A 14985-nucleotide genomic window follows, 5' to 3' on the forward strand; every position below is an offset into this window, starting at 1 on the left:
GATGGGCAGAGTTTGGAAGGTTTTTGAGGTGTGTGCTAGAAAAAGCCTACATTGCCATGAACAAAGCTGTAAGGGAGATTCTGTAGAAGACTCAGAAAGAGAAGAGAGCTGAAGAGAACACATCCTTCTTAGAGAATCTCCAAGTAATCTGAACAGAATATTGGCAGATATATGGACAGTTAAGGCCATGCTCATGAGGTCTTAGACAGACATGAGGAATATGTTATTGGAAACTGGAGGAAGGATGATTCTTTTCATAAAGTGGTGAATAACCTGGCTGAATTTGTGGTCACGTTCCAGTGTTTTCTGGAGCGTAGCACTTGCGCGCGATGATATTTGGATGAAGAAATTTCTAAAACTGTTGCAGGTGCAGTTTGGCTTCTGACTACTTATCATAAAATGTGAGAAGAGAGATATGGCTTACAGATGGGATTGTTAAGCAAACAGAAAGCAGAACTAAAAGATCTGGGTAATTCTCAGCCTACGCAAATTGCCAAAAATGAGAAAGCATGTTCAGAAAAGAACACTAAAGGAGTGGCCAAGCATCTATTTGATAAGAGATGAGTATGTATGGGGACAACGGACTTCATCAGCCACTCTAGCAGGAAACTGTTGGTTTCAACTAAAGAAGGAGGAGACAGGAGCGTATGAAGGACTTCTTGGATTTCACAGGACAAGTTCATAGAGCTATCTGCCTCAGAACTTGCCCTATTCCTCAAAACAATGAAAGAATGACTCTGAAGGCAATTCAGAGACCATCAGGGCTGCCTCCTTGGTTTCAAAATAGGGAAACTATTGCTTTGCTGTCAATAAGCCTTGGGGGCAGGGCCACCTTACAGAGCCCTGGGGGCGCAGAGCTCCCAGGACTGGACAGCCACTCCAGTGGGTCTGGAAGGCACAGCATTGAGCCCAAGATGAGACTAACAATCTAATGTAGTTTGCCTTGGTATGTTCTGTGCTTGCCTGGGAACTGTCACCCCTTCCTGCTTTCCTGTTTCTTCTCTTTGGAATAAGAATATTTCTCCTATGCCCGTTTCACCATTGTTTTTGGAAAAACAACCGGTTTGTTTCAACGGTTCACAGCTGGAGGGGAATTTTGCGTCAGGATGAATGTGCCTTGAGTTTCATCTTTGTCTAATTTACATGAGATTTTGAACTTCAGACTTTAGAGTTGTTGCTGGAATGACTTAAAACTTTTGGGGTTGGTGGGATGGAATGTATTTGCATGTGAGAAGTACTTGAGTTTGGGATCCTGGGGCAGAATGTTATAGACTAAATGTCTGTGTCTCCCCAAGAATCATATGTGGAAACCTTACCTTCCAATGTGGTGGTATTACAGGGCATGGCCTTGGAGAAGTAGGAATTTAGAATTGGAGGAGAAAGGTAGAGCCCTCATGAGTGGGATTAGTGCCTTGTAAGGGTCTTGCAAGACCTTGTATCCTTTTTCTGCTCTCGCCATAGGAGGATACAATGAGAAGCCGGCCATCTGCAACCCGGAAGAGGGTGGGCCGTCCTGATCTTGGATTGCCAGTTTCCAGAACGGTGACAAATAGGTTTCTGTTGTTTATAACCCTCCCAGTTTATAGCACTTGCTATAGGAGCCTGAACTAAAATGGGGGTAACCATGCCAAACTTCTTATTTAGACAAAGACCATAGTATTTTGGTTACTGAGCCCTCTTCTCTTCCCCATACCCCACCAACTCTGATATAATTCATGGAAGTACTAGGTAAGCCCTGAATCCTGTCTTTAGCAGCAGTCTCACAATTTGGAAGGTGGGGTTCTGGTGCCTAAAGGCTTCGCTGTGGGCAGAGATGTAATTGACTTTTTTATGCAACAAGATTTCAGATTCCCGGATTCTCAGTCAATTGCATGCCCCAGGCAATACCTTTCTCAACCAAGCTGTGTTACCTTTTCTTTCTGCTTCCAAACTAGTGTACTTCAATGTGAGTTGACTATAGAAATTTTTTTGACAAAATTGTTTACTGCAAGTGTCAGGGAGTAGCCAGCACACAGCCACATTCTGATTTTTTTCCCAACTTATTTACCTAAAGCTATAGTCTTGGCTGGCACTTGATACACCTTCCAGAGTACAGTAGGCAAGACTCTGACCAAATACTTTGCCATTTCTTAACAAGAGAAACCAGGTTTCCAAACTCCAATATCTAGGTCCTTGCCCCCTCTGTTAAGTCAGTGCTACCTTTAGGTAGTATAATTGGTTGCATTCTAACTCCTAGCTATCAAATTTTAAATAAATATAAGCAAATGTTATCATGTAATAAAAGCAATAAATACATATATGGCAAATTTTCATTTTTTTAGTTATCAAACATATTTCTTAAAACCATGAAATATTATCTTTTAAATTAGAAACATCTTAAAAATTTGGTAATAAGTGTAAAGCCTGTACTGTTCTACAAACATAGGGGCAAAACCATGCTTTAGCTTTATTGGGCAATATAGATCAGGACGGATATTTAATATATTTTGATATGATGATAATGTGCATGAAAACCATTTTAAGAGATAATACACAAAATAAAAATGACGTGCATGATTTGTGTTCTATGTAGGAAGCAACTGGAATGTTAAAATGAAGAAAAATGGATGAGAAAATTATGACACATCTATTCAATGGGATATTATGTAACAAAATAATTAGGAAGACTATGTTACAACATGAAGCTCAGTATATGATGTTCAATATAAAATGTCAAAACATAAAATTACATGTGCACAATGATTGCAAACAAGTGAAGTAATGTATGAAAAATTCTTAGATGGGATTATAACTAAATAATTGTAGTTGTTCCATGGGTGGTGAGATCATGTCATTCTCTAATTTCCAACTTTTGTGTCCAGGAAAACTATCTCAAGATTTATGGTCAATGAACTGACATGACTTACCTTTAAAACATAATAAAATGAATCTATGTTATTAAATAGATTAAGTTGGGCACATTATTGCAATTTGGTGGGTTAAGTTGCAGAACAGCTGTCTTTATCCCTTTATCCTTTAATTGTTTTCTATGATTTATTTACTTAAACTCTTACGCAAAATGCCAATAATTCATTTCTTAAATTAAAGAGAGGTTTATCAAATTAATTCTTAGAAAATCTCCTTTGAAAGCGTTCAGAATGCAGTTTAAAATTATGTTTCTTTAAAGATATACACAGACGATCCACAATGTTTCTATAACTTCTTATAAGATGATTTTCCCATTTTCTGTCCTTAACTCTATTTTTCTTACTCTGGACTGATTTCCTTAATTATGCCAAATCACATCTGGAGTATTTAAAACACCTTTTTTAGCATGTTCACAAAATGGCTTTTTTATAGGTAAGGGGAGAGAACGTCAATATAAGTTTTATAGGTAGATGATCAAAAGTAGAGTGTGTTTTCCAAAAAGGCATGTTTGAAACCCACATATTAGTAAATTCTCCTGGTGTGAGATGTTGCCACCTGAGTTAGGTCCACAATCTTATTATTATTTTTTTTTTTCCTTTGGACCCTCTGGTATCCCCTACATGAGTCTATTCTTCTCTGTCTTCGTGCCTTAATAAAAATAATTTATTTTTAAAATGTTTGTTTGTTCTGAGGGTTGATGGGGGGTGGGAGGGCGGGGAGGGTGGGTGATGGGTATTGAGGAGGGCACCTTTTGGGATGAGCACTGGGTGTTGTATGGAAACCATTCTGACAATAAATTTCATATATTGAAAAAAAATAAATAAAGTACAATACAATGCAGTCTTAAAAAATAATAAATAAAATGTTTGTTTATTTATTTATTTTGAGAGGGAGAGAGAGAGAAAGCACATGTATGAGAGGGGGAGGGGCAGAGAGATGGGGAAAGAGAGAATCCCAAGCAGGCTCCATGCTGTCAGCCCAGAGACTGAGAAGGGGCTTGAACCCATGAACTGTGAGATCATGACCTGAGTTGAAATCAAGAATCGGTTGCTTAACTGAGTGAGCCACCCAGGCACCCCAAAAATAATAGTAATTTTTTATGGTGAAGCATATATGCCACAAATTCTTTTCCTTCCAACCGTGTATCTCAAGATAACTTTTTTCCTTTGAATGACTTATATTACCTTTTCTGAAGGCAGGTTGCCTTTAGAAATGTTACAAGGTAGATTTTGGATTCTTTTCTAATAGTTCTTGTAGCTTCCTCAGGAATAACTATAGTACTTGAGTTCACTCACCATTATCTCTCCTTTCTATAGTATCTTAGTACTTTCATCTATGTTTTTCTTCTGCCACCCGAGAGCCACTTATTTTCATTATTACTTAGTTTTCTAGTTAATTGTTTTGTTTATAAATTTTCCTTCACCCCAGTTATATCTATCAATCTATATTCTTTTATTGGTAACCTTTGCACCTATACCCACTTTTATAATAGTTTCTTCTCCTTGGTCAGGGTCTTTTTTTCTCAGATTCGGATATCAACTTCCTAAAATTTTCATCTGGCTTAAAAACACTGGTATTACTCTGAGAGCACCTGGATGGATCAGTCGGTTAAGCATCCAGACTTTGCTCAGGTCATGATTTTGTGGTTTACCAGTTCGAGTTCTGCTTCGGGCTCTGTGCTGACAGCTCAGAGCCTGGAGATTGCTTCAGATTCTGTGTCTCCCTCTCTCTCTGCCCCTCCCCTGCTCATGCTCTATCACTCTTTCTTCTCAAAAATAAATAAATATTTAAAAAAAAAACTTTAAAAACAGCACTGGTATTACTCTGATTCTTTAGGATACTGGTCCTTTTTACTTGTGCTCCAATATTGCAAGGTCATTATGTGTCTGCTCTTTTTTTTTTTTTTTTTAACTCCTGTTTGACTTCATAGAGATCATTAAAGAACATGATATAGTTCATTTTAATTTTTTGAGGAACCTCCATACTGCTTTCCAGGGTGGCTGCACCAGTTTGCATTCCCATCTACACCAAGCTTTTAGAGGAGGAGACAAAAAAAGGATGGAGAAAAGAAGGCCACCCCACCCCCAACTTAAAAATAGGAGTAGGGAGGGACTGGGCTACCTGCAGAAGATCCAGGGTGCTGTCCCCCTTGATTTCTCTATCTTCCTCCCCCAGCATGTTGTCTCACTAATGTATGTCCACATTGGGCAGTGGAGACTACCCACTATTCAAGTCAGCTTTGATTTCTGGTCTTAGCCCTACTAAGTACCTCACTCTGACCTAGTCAAAGACAGCTGCTCTTCCTGGGATTCAGTTTCCCTTGGGAGTATGTGTTTGATTATACAACCTTTAAGACTCCTTAGAATCTTGCTATTCAAAGTATGGTCTGTAATTGCACTACCAGATATTTATCCAAGGGATACAGGTGTGTTGTTTTGAAGGGACACATGCACCCCAATGTTTATAGCAGCACTATCAACAATACCAAAGTATGGAAAGAGCCCAAATGTCCATCGATGGATGAATGGATAAAGAAGATGTGGTATATATACATACAATGGAGTATTACTCAGCAATCAAAAAGAATGAAATCTTGCCATTTGCAACTACATGGATGGAATTGGAGGATATTATGCTAAGTGAAATTAGCAGTCCGAGAAAGACAAAAATCATATGACTTCACTCATATGAAGACTTTAAGAGACAAAACAGATGAACATAAGGGAAGGGAAACAAAAATAATATAAAAACATGGAGGGGGACAAAACAGAAGAGATTAATAAATATGGAGAACAAACTGATGGTTACTGGAGGGGTTGGGAGAGGGAGGAATGGGCTAAATGGGTAAGGGGCATGAAGGAATCTACTCCTGAAATCATTGTTGCACTATATGCTAACTAACTTCGATGTAAATTAAAAAGATAAATTACAAACAAACAAACAAACAAACAAACAAATAAGAACTGGAAATTCAAAAGCAAAAAATAAAAAAATAAAGAAAAAATAAAGAACATAATACAGGCAAACAACTACAGTTGGCGATTTGCTCGTTCGTTCGGTCGATGTGGACTCTTTTACCCCTTAGGTGATGATCACACCTTCTCAGATGTATTGCTACTTGATGCATACAGTTCCAACCCCCAAAACCAGTATCTAATTCAGATCTGAGAGACTGACATACGAACATCTTGTAATTCCTTATCCTATTACCTTGACTTGAAACTAAAGAAAAATACATTTAAAAAAAACACCCAATCATTTCAAATATTTCACATTTTTCTGATGTGTACTCTAACCTGCATAATTTACTTTTGAGGATTCCATTTCCAAAGTTGCATGTGACATCACCAATATCCTTCCTTCAACCTGTCTCCCTTCAGTGACATCACTTTTCTCCACCAAACCTTCAACTCAGACCCCACCACTGCACTCCACCACTCCACCCCACCACATGCTTTTTTGTCAAATACTTTTGGGATGTTAAATCCCTGACTAGATATAGGAAGAAAAGGGAAAGTTGAAAGGAAGGGAGAAATACAGCACTTAATAATAGCGCTCAAGAAAACAAAGGTTGTGGCTCACTTTCTGGTTTATCACTCCATCATTTTTTTTTTCAACAGATATTTATTAAGTTCCTCTATATGCCAGAGACAGAGCTAGAGAGTGGATATATAGTGGTAACAAAGACCAAACAAACAAATAAATAAATCTATGATCTTTGTATTCATGAACCTCACAGTCTAGGGAGATAAACGTGAATAATCAACATTCATTTTTCTATTTCTCTGGCTTTCTCATTAAAGATAAGTTGTGGTAAATATGATGAAGGGAAGATATGAAGTACCTTCAGGAAATTGAGTATTATATAGATAGTAGTTCAGAGGATTATTCTCTGGGTAAATAACATTTAAACTGAGGAGTGAAGAGTGAAAGGGAATTAAACATGTGACGAATATATATGTGATTGCCAGGGGAAGGCAAGTTGGTGAGCAGAAAGAGGAAACACAGCCTGCCAATGTCCTGATAGAAAAGAACCTGGCACAGATCTCATGTGTGTGGAACAGAAACTGTGCAGTGAAGGAGATATGAACCATGGCATTCCCTCTAAGTGAACCTGATGCACATTGGTGCCCATCCTTTCTATTGTTTAATTTTGTGGCTTCTATTTCAACTGACAGATTGTAGGGTTTTTTTTTTTCTTTTTAATGTTATTGATGAATTTTCAATCTGTAACCACATATTTTTAAGTATTTTTGTTGGCAGTAGACAGAGTTTGCAGCAGAGTTTGCTAACCAGCTGACATTTTAAGAATCTGTCAAGTGGTCAAACAATCCCCAAACAGCAGCATGGTGGTAACAGGACCACAAGTATGAGTATTGCAGTCACTAGGTTGTCCTGCCACCTTTCCATAGATTTGACCAGTAAGGAGTCAACGATCTCAAACAGATTCAGTTTACAAGTTATGCAAAAGCAAAGTAAGATCAGCATGGTGCTACCTCCCCATATTACATGCCTAAACCAGAAGTGTCATATGACAGATGACGTAGGTAAAGGGTCACCTTGCTATTAGGGAGCAGCCTCTAAACCACAATTACTTACATGGAAGCCTGAAGTTGTACTCCAAGGGATGAGGGGAGTTGGAAAGTCCTGTGCTCAACTGAAACTAGGATGATGGATGGGAATCAGATTTCTGGTAGTCTTCCACAAGATTGGGATAAGAAACTGCCTCACGCCAGCTTCTAACAAAACTTACCTCTCCTTGCTCCAAAAGGAGCCACAGGACCCTCTAGCAAGACGTGGATTAGACTACGGTCAAGGTTGGCCACAGAGCATATGTGAAGTCACATAAGATCACCAGGGCATCAGGGAAGAGCTGTTTCTCTATAGAATCCCCAATCTATTTTTAATGCTGCCCTAAAATGTGTCCTTGAGTTCTTTATAATAATCAAAAGAAGTCTATAGAAATGACTTAGAGAAAAATAGTGCAAACTAATATTATACCAGAGTAAAATGTCAACTTCCTCTTTCTAAAAATAAGCATACAAAAGAGGCATTTGCCCCAAGTGTTTGTTATTTATGGTGATTGATATGGATCTCTGTCCTCTTATTAGGGAGATAGGAATAATGCCTAAATAATTTTAAGGCCATAGAGTAAGTAATTATAGAAGTTTCACACAATATTTATAGCCCAAAGGAAAGAGTCCTTAGCCCTGCTTGAGGGACTCAGGAAAGGCTTCCAGAAAAACATGACTGGAGAATAGACAAATAGATCAAACAGTAGAATAGACAATTCAGAAAGAGACCCACATAATATAGACACTTGATTTATGCAAAAGTTAGCACTTTAGAGAAAGAATGTTCTTTTAAAAAATGTTTTATTTGTTTTTGAGAGAGAGAGAGAGAGAGAGAGAGAGAGCAGAGGAGGGCAGAGAGAGAGAGGGAGAGGGAGAATCCTAAGCCCAGCTATTAGCTCAGAGTCCAATGCAGGACTCGATCCCACAAACTGCGAGATCGTGACCTGAGCTGAAGTCTTAAGTCAGAAGCTTAACCAATTGAGCCACCTAAGTGCCCCAAGAATGGTCTTTTTGATGAAGAGTTTTGAATCAGCTGCATAGCTGTATGGCAGGGGTGGGGGTGGGTGGGTAGTGACTTCTTCATCATGCCTTATTAAAACCAATTATTTCCAGATAGATTTTTTTTTTAGAGTTGAGACATAAATGCGAAAGGAAAAACAAAGGAAAAGATAACATAGGAGAATATCTTCATAATTTGATAGAAAAAAAAATTTTTAAATAAAACTTAATAGCATTAATCCTAAATTTGTTAAACTACTCCAAAATTAAGTTCAGTACTTTTTATCAAAAAACACCATGTGAGAGAGTGAAAAAGTAAGCTATGGAGTAGGAGAAGTATTTACATCAATTATTACATCATCTAAAAATAATAAAGCACACCTGGGTGGCTGAGTTGGTTAAGCATCTGACTTTGGCTCATGTCATGATCTCATGATTCATGGGTTCAAGCCCTGCATTGGGCTTAGTGCTGACAGTGCGGAGCCTGCTTGGGATTCTCTCTCTCTCCCTCTCTCTCTGCCCCTTACCAACACGTGATTTCTCTCTCGCTCTCAAAATAAATAAACATATATATATATATGTATATATATATATATGTCTCCTGTCAATTAATAATAAGAAGAGACACAGCCCAGCATGTTCAAGGGGTTTGAACAAATACTTCACAAAAGAATCTCAAAGATCAATAAACATGTGAAAGGTCATTGGCAACCATCAAGTCTCTGCATAAGAAAACAGAAGTCACATTATGTATTTTAGGTATGAAGGGCTTTAGTATAGAGAATAAGAAACTTCTACAAACATGTAAACATCTGGGGAGTAAAGCTCAGAGAAGCTCCCACCATGTTTCTCTTGGGCTGCATTGGTAAAGCAAGTGGTTCCTGAGAACCAAGGAAGAGACTGCTGACAATACATATCTGTCTGTCAGGTTGGCTACAACCTCCTCTAGAGAATATGTCCTCTCCTTCCCTTCTTAGAACTGCCTCTCAGTGTCAGACTTAAATCCAGAACCAAACAGACAGAAAATTCTTGGAAATGTAACCTCTGGCTTCTCTGGGATGCAGATAATAATATCTTGCTAGTGATGCCTCATTGACAACAGATAATTTAGAACAATGTCCAACATCATTCCCTCCAAATCAGGAAAATAAAAATTAAATCTGCAAATAGGTTCACGACACACCAGATGGCTAGATATGAAAAGACTTGCAATTCTATGTGTTGGCAAGTATGTGGAATAACAGCAATTTCCATACATTGTAGGCGGAAGTGTAAGTTGGTATAACCACTTTGGAAAACCATTTGGCATTGTTTATGAAGTTGAGCATATGCATATCATATGACTTGCTCTACTCCTAAGCGGAATGAGTTTTCACACACAAAAAATGTGAAAACATGTACAAAGGGCCATATCCAATAATATCTACAAGTGTATTTATAGTGTACCAAAACTGGAAACTATTTCATTCTTTACAAATAGTAGCATGGCTAAATGATGGTCCCCTCAAACACATACTATAGAATGCTCTATATAGTAAAATAAAACATACCTACAGCAAGAAGGTGAATTTCACAAATGTTATGTTGCTTTATGTTGCTATGAAATGTTACGTTGTCTGAAAGAAATCAGAGAAGTACATACACTATTATTTTATTCATCTAATGTTTGAAAGCAGGCCAGGATAAATTATTATGTTAGGAGTCAAGATACTGGTCATCCTTTCCGAGGAGCAAGGAGTAGTAATCAAAACAAGGAGGAAGGGTACTTCTGGTTACTGAAAATCATCTGTTTTGGGGGGAATTATTCACATGGTAATGAATTAATGACTTAAACAATGCTATTTCAATTGTTCTTCATGCCTTATACGTTATAATAAAGATAAAAAAACAAAAAGCAAAAAAATGCAAACAAATCAACAAACAAAACATAAAAATTAGAAAAATTCCTCCCCAGTAGAAGGATACAATTTACTATCACTTTTCAAAGTGTAATAAAAAGAAACAAAATGCTCTCCCATGACTTAGTACAGTTTCTAAACTTACATCACCACCCCTCAAGTGTTCTGTCAGAAGTCTCAGAAAACTGAGAATTTTTCTTTATACTCTACAATTTGAAGAGAAGTGGAGTCAGGAGGAAAGTAGGCAGCCTAGAGGAAAACCAATGAAAAACAATGAGGTGCAGAAACTCATACTTACCGTTGCCATGTACTAGAAGAAACAGAAATGTCACCTGGGCTCAGCATTCCTAGGGCTTCATTCTGTATTTGAGAAAAGGAAAATGGAAAAAATCCAATTAATGACCTAAGGAAAAACTTAAGATCTTGAAAACAAAAGTAGACAAATAGGCTTCTGAATGGTAATTGTGGTTGTTGTTGTTTTTTTTTTTTTTGAGTAGAAAATCTCTAAAATAAAATATAGTTGAAGATATAAAAAAATATTTGATGTAAGAGCTGAATTCTTTTATGAAAATTTTATACAAAAGATGGAAATATCAAGATGTGTCTAAGTTTGAACCTCAAAGATAAATAATTTTTCAGGCTTGAAAGTGGAAAAACCAAGTCACCATCAAAAAGGAGAGACCAAGCTGCTCTCCAGTGGTAGTCATATCAGAAGATAACAATGTTTACCAAGTCTTGAAGGAAAGAATAATATATCCAGCAATTTTTCCATTCAATGAGGAAGGAGGTTTTAAAATCTCAAGGATGGGGTGCTTGGGTGTCTCAGTGCTTTCACCTTCTAACTCTTGTTTTCTGCTCAGGTCATGATCTCATGGTTTCATGAATTCAAGCCCCATATCAGGGATTCTCCCTCTCTCTCTCCTTCTGCCTCTCTACCACTTGTGCTCTCTCTCTCTCTCTCTCTCAAAATCAATAAATAAACTTAAAAACAATTTAAAACCTCAAGGAATCCAGCATTCATGATCCATTCCTTCTTGAAAGAAAACACAATACTGAAAGATTAAATCTAGCAGATGAGAAGATGATTGGGGAACTGGTAGCAAAAAGCGGTGTTATACCTAAAAACAGGAAACAGAAGGGAGATGTCTACAGCTTTCTGGTAAAAAAATATTGTAAATCAGTAATTGTTTACCCAGGTATGAGACAAGCTTCTCAAGCTTGCAGCAGTTCCGGAATACACATCTTCCAAATCCTTCTTGTGAGAAGAAAAGAATCTTACTTATTATTGAAACCTGCAGTAGGCAGGGTTCTAAGATGGCTCCCAAGGCCCCCAGCCTGTGCTATGCACACACCTGCTCCTGGTTATTCAATTAAACAGCAGAGTGGGTACTGCTGTGAAGAGCTTTGGCAGACATAATTAAGTTTCCAAATCAGTTGATCTTAAAATGGGGAAGTTATCCAAGTAGGCCATACCTAATCACATGAACCTCTAAAAACAGAGTATTTTCTCAAACAGATTGCAGAATAAAAAAGCCAGAGATTTGTAGCAGAAAAGAATTTGGTGCCACGTTGCTGGCTTGAAGAGGGAGGGGCCATGTGGCAAGGAAAGAAAGCGGCCTCTAGTTGCTGTAGCGGTGTCCAGCTGGTGTTGAGCAAGTAAACAGGGACCTATGTCCAACAACTATACGTATATGAATCCAGTCGACAATCAGAATGGCTTGGAGAAAGGTTCAGAGCCTCCAGATGAGGCCTCAACCTGTCTGACATCTTTATTTCAGCCTTGTGACACCCTGGGCACAGAACCCAGGCTTTTGTGCCAGACTCAAGAAATGAGTTGCTTGTGCTAAGCAGCTAAGTTTGAGGTAATTTGTTACACAGTGATAGAAAACAAATACAAAATCTAACCAGACATTAAACAATTCACAATAAAGAGCTCATGAAAGTAGAAGCAAGAGTGTTGGGGTTGAGCAATGGATTTGTATAAAGAGAAATTGTGTAAATGGCCATTGACAAAAACACAAAGAAATTAATAGCAATTATTCACTGATTTTTTTTTCTTTAAACAAATATCAAGCACCTATGTGACAGGTACTGTTCTAGGTATGTATTAATAACAACAGTAAAAAAGCAGGCAAATTTCCCTCTCCTTGAGGAGTTTACATTCTGATGAGGAAGGGGAAAGACGACCATAAACAAAATAAAGGAAACCTGTAATATGTTATTGGTGATAAGTGCTGTGGAGAAGAATAACCCAGAGATGTTAGAATGTTTGGAGGGAGGGTTAAAGTTGGGATAGGGTGGCAGGAAAGGCTGCCTTGAGAATGTGGCATTGAAGGAAAGCCTGCATAATGAGAGGGCATGAGCCATGCAGGGATCTTAAGCAAAGTGATGGTAGACGGAGGAAACATCTGAGAAGAGCCATGATGCGGGTGTCCCGCCAAAGGGAGGAGGCCACTTTGGCTGCAGTGAAGTAAGAGAGGAGGTGAAGTGAGTGACAGGGTGAGACTGTGCAGGACCTTGAAGGCCACTGTTAAAACTTTTAAGAGTTTCCTTCAAAGAGTTGACAGGACTGTGTTGTTTCTATAAAAGGATCATTCCTGCTGCTGGGTTGAGAGGTACCTGAGGGCCACAGGGGCAAAACCGGGAGACCGTTGAGAGGCCATTATTGCAAGAGTCCAGGTGAGTTGAGGCTGATGATGACATTGCTTGAGAGTGATGGTGGTGAAGGTGGGCAGGTTGTGGATACGTTCAGAAGGTAGAGCCCACACGATTTGTTTGTAGCCTGGATGTGGGCTGAGGGAGAAAGAGAGGGCTCAGAAAGCACCCAAGTTTCATGGGCTGAGCCACTGTAATTCTAGAGTTGCCCTCAACCAAGATGCACAAGACAGTGGGAGGAGCAGGTTTTCAGTTTCTGGAGAATTGGGTGTTGTGAGTATGGAGTTTGGGGCGTTATTAGGAATTGAAATGCAGAATAGAGCATAAATGATATAAATCTTCATAACATGATAAAAACAAAAACAAACAAAACACACAAATATATAACATGTTTAGTATGTGGAAAAACAGGGGGTCGGTGGTAGAAGAAATTTCACTTCCTCATCTTTTAAAAAAATTTTTTTAAGTTTATTTTTGAGAGAGAGAGAGAGTGAGCAGGGGAGAGGCAGAGAGAGAGGGAGAGGGAGAACCCAAGCAGGCTCCCCACCATCAGTGCAGAGCCCAATTTGTGGCTCCAACCGATGAACTGTGAGATCATGACCTAAGCCGAAATCGACAGTCAGACCTTTAACCAAATGAGCCACCCGGGTGCCCCATTTCCTCATTAAATAAGCACTCACTTGAGGTCTGGGTGGTTCAGTCAGTTAAGCATCCTCTCTTTCTCTCTCCTTATTTCAAAAATAAATAAATAAACATTAAAAAATATAAACAAATAAAAATGATAGAATACCTGTTAAGTTTTCATGACCATTTAAAATCTTGTTTAGAAAGATATTTTAGGTCATGGTATCTCTTTTTACGAAGAAACAATTACCAAAGCTTCAACAATCCATTTAGTTTCTCTCTTTTATTTTTTTTTTCAATACAGCTTTTAAAAAAGTTCAAATAAAACAGCATCTAATAATTCTGAAAAAAATAGAAGCAAGTACAGCTCCATATTAATATTATTATTTTGGTCTCAACTGAGATGTCTATACTGCCATGCTTATGTATGAATCAAGAAATGTCTGGAATTAAGGTCACCGAAATTTAATAATAATTATTTCTACGTAATGAAACAGTTCTTTTAAACTTATTTTTTTTAATATTTAGTTATTTTTGAGAGAGAGAGAGAGAGAGAGAACAGGGGAGAGGCAGAGAGAGAGGGAGACCCAGAATCCCAAGTAGGTTCCAGGCTCCACGCTGTCAGCACAGAGCCTGATGCAGGGCTCAAACTCATGAGCTGTGAGATGGTGACCTGAGCTGAAGTTGGGCACTTAACCAACTGAGCCACCCAGGAGCCCCTAAAGGTTTTCTAATGCTGAATGGCTTGGATATTCTTAAACATGCAAATTTTATGATCAAATAAATATATGTCAGTTACTATATTTAAGGGTAACAAAATACAAATTTTGAAAGTGTTTTCTATTTATTTTACATTAACAAAAAATTGCATAATAGTAAGCAAATGTCTGAAAGTACCTCTGGGAAACTCCTTTCCCAAGCTGATTCATGACTAGGCATGCCTATACTCACCATGGTCAATGGTGGTAACGCTATAAACACCTCTAAGATGATTAACATATTATTTTGTTTGAGAATATAAGAAGTAAATATAATCAGTTTTATAGACTAGTAGTTTATCTAGTTAAATAATGAGACTGGATTATTCATAAGCAGAATGTTTGACACCAAAAAACATTCACAGCTCGGACATAAAATGACCAGCTAGTCCATTTTGGGATAATTTAATGCAGTGTCTTTATTCATTCTGACTTAGAGGAGTGGAGTTGCTTCAGTTAGTTTCATTGTTTCCCCTTTTTTATAATTACCAAATAATTAGTGGCCCTTTGACTATTTTAATATGTGGTCTACAGCTTAGGGCAATGGTGTCTAACACAGTAGCCCTTAGT

General features: G+C 38.1%; 1 long non-coding RNA gene across 1 annotated transcript; it reads left to right on the forward strand.

Moving 5' to 3' along the window:
* The first annotated feature begins 503 nt into the window (after positions 1–503).
* Positions 504–2293, forward strand: LOC109268833 (uncharacterized). The gene is made up of 2 exons (XR_002080809.2): positions 504–946; positions 1462–2293. It is a non-coding gene; the product is annotated as an uncharacterized LOC109268833 (long non-coding RNA).
* The last annotated feature ends 12692 nt before the right edge of the window (positions 2294–14985 follow it).

The sequence above is a fragment of the Panthera pardus genome, unplaced genomic scaffold, assembly GCF_024362965.1.
Source record: "Panthera pardus isolate Hobbes unplaced genomic scaffold, ASM2436296v1 HiC_scaffold_6, whole genome shotgun sequence".
NCBI classification, from domain to species: Eukaryota; Metazoa; Chordata; class Mammalia; order Carnivora; family Felidae; genus Panthera; species Panthera pardus.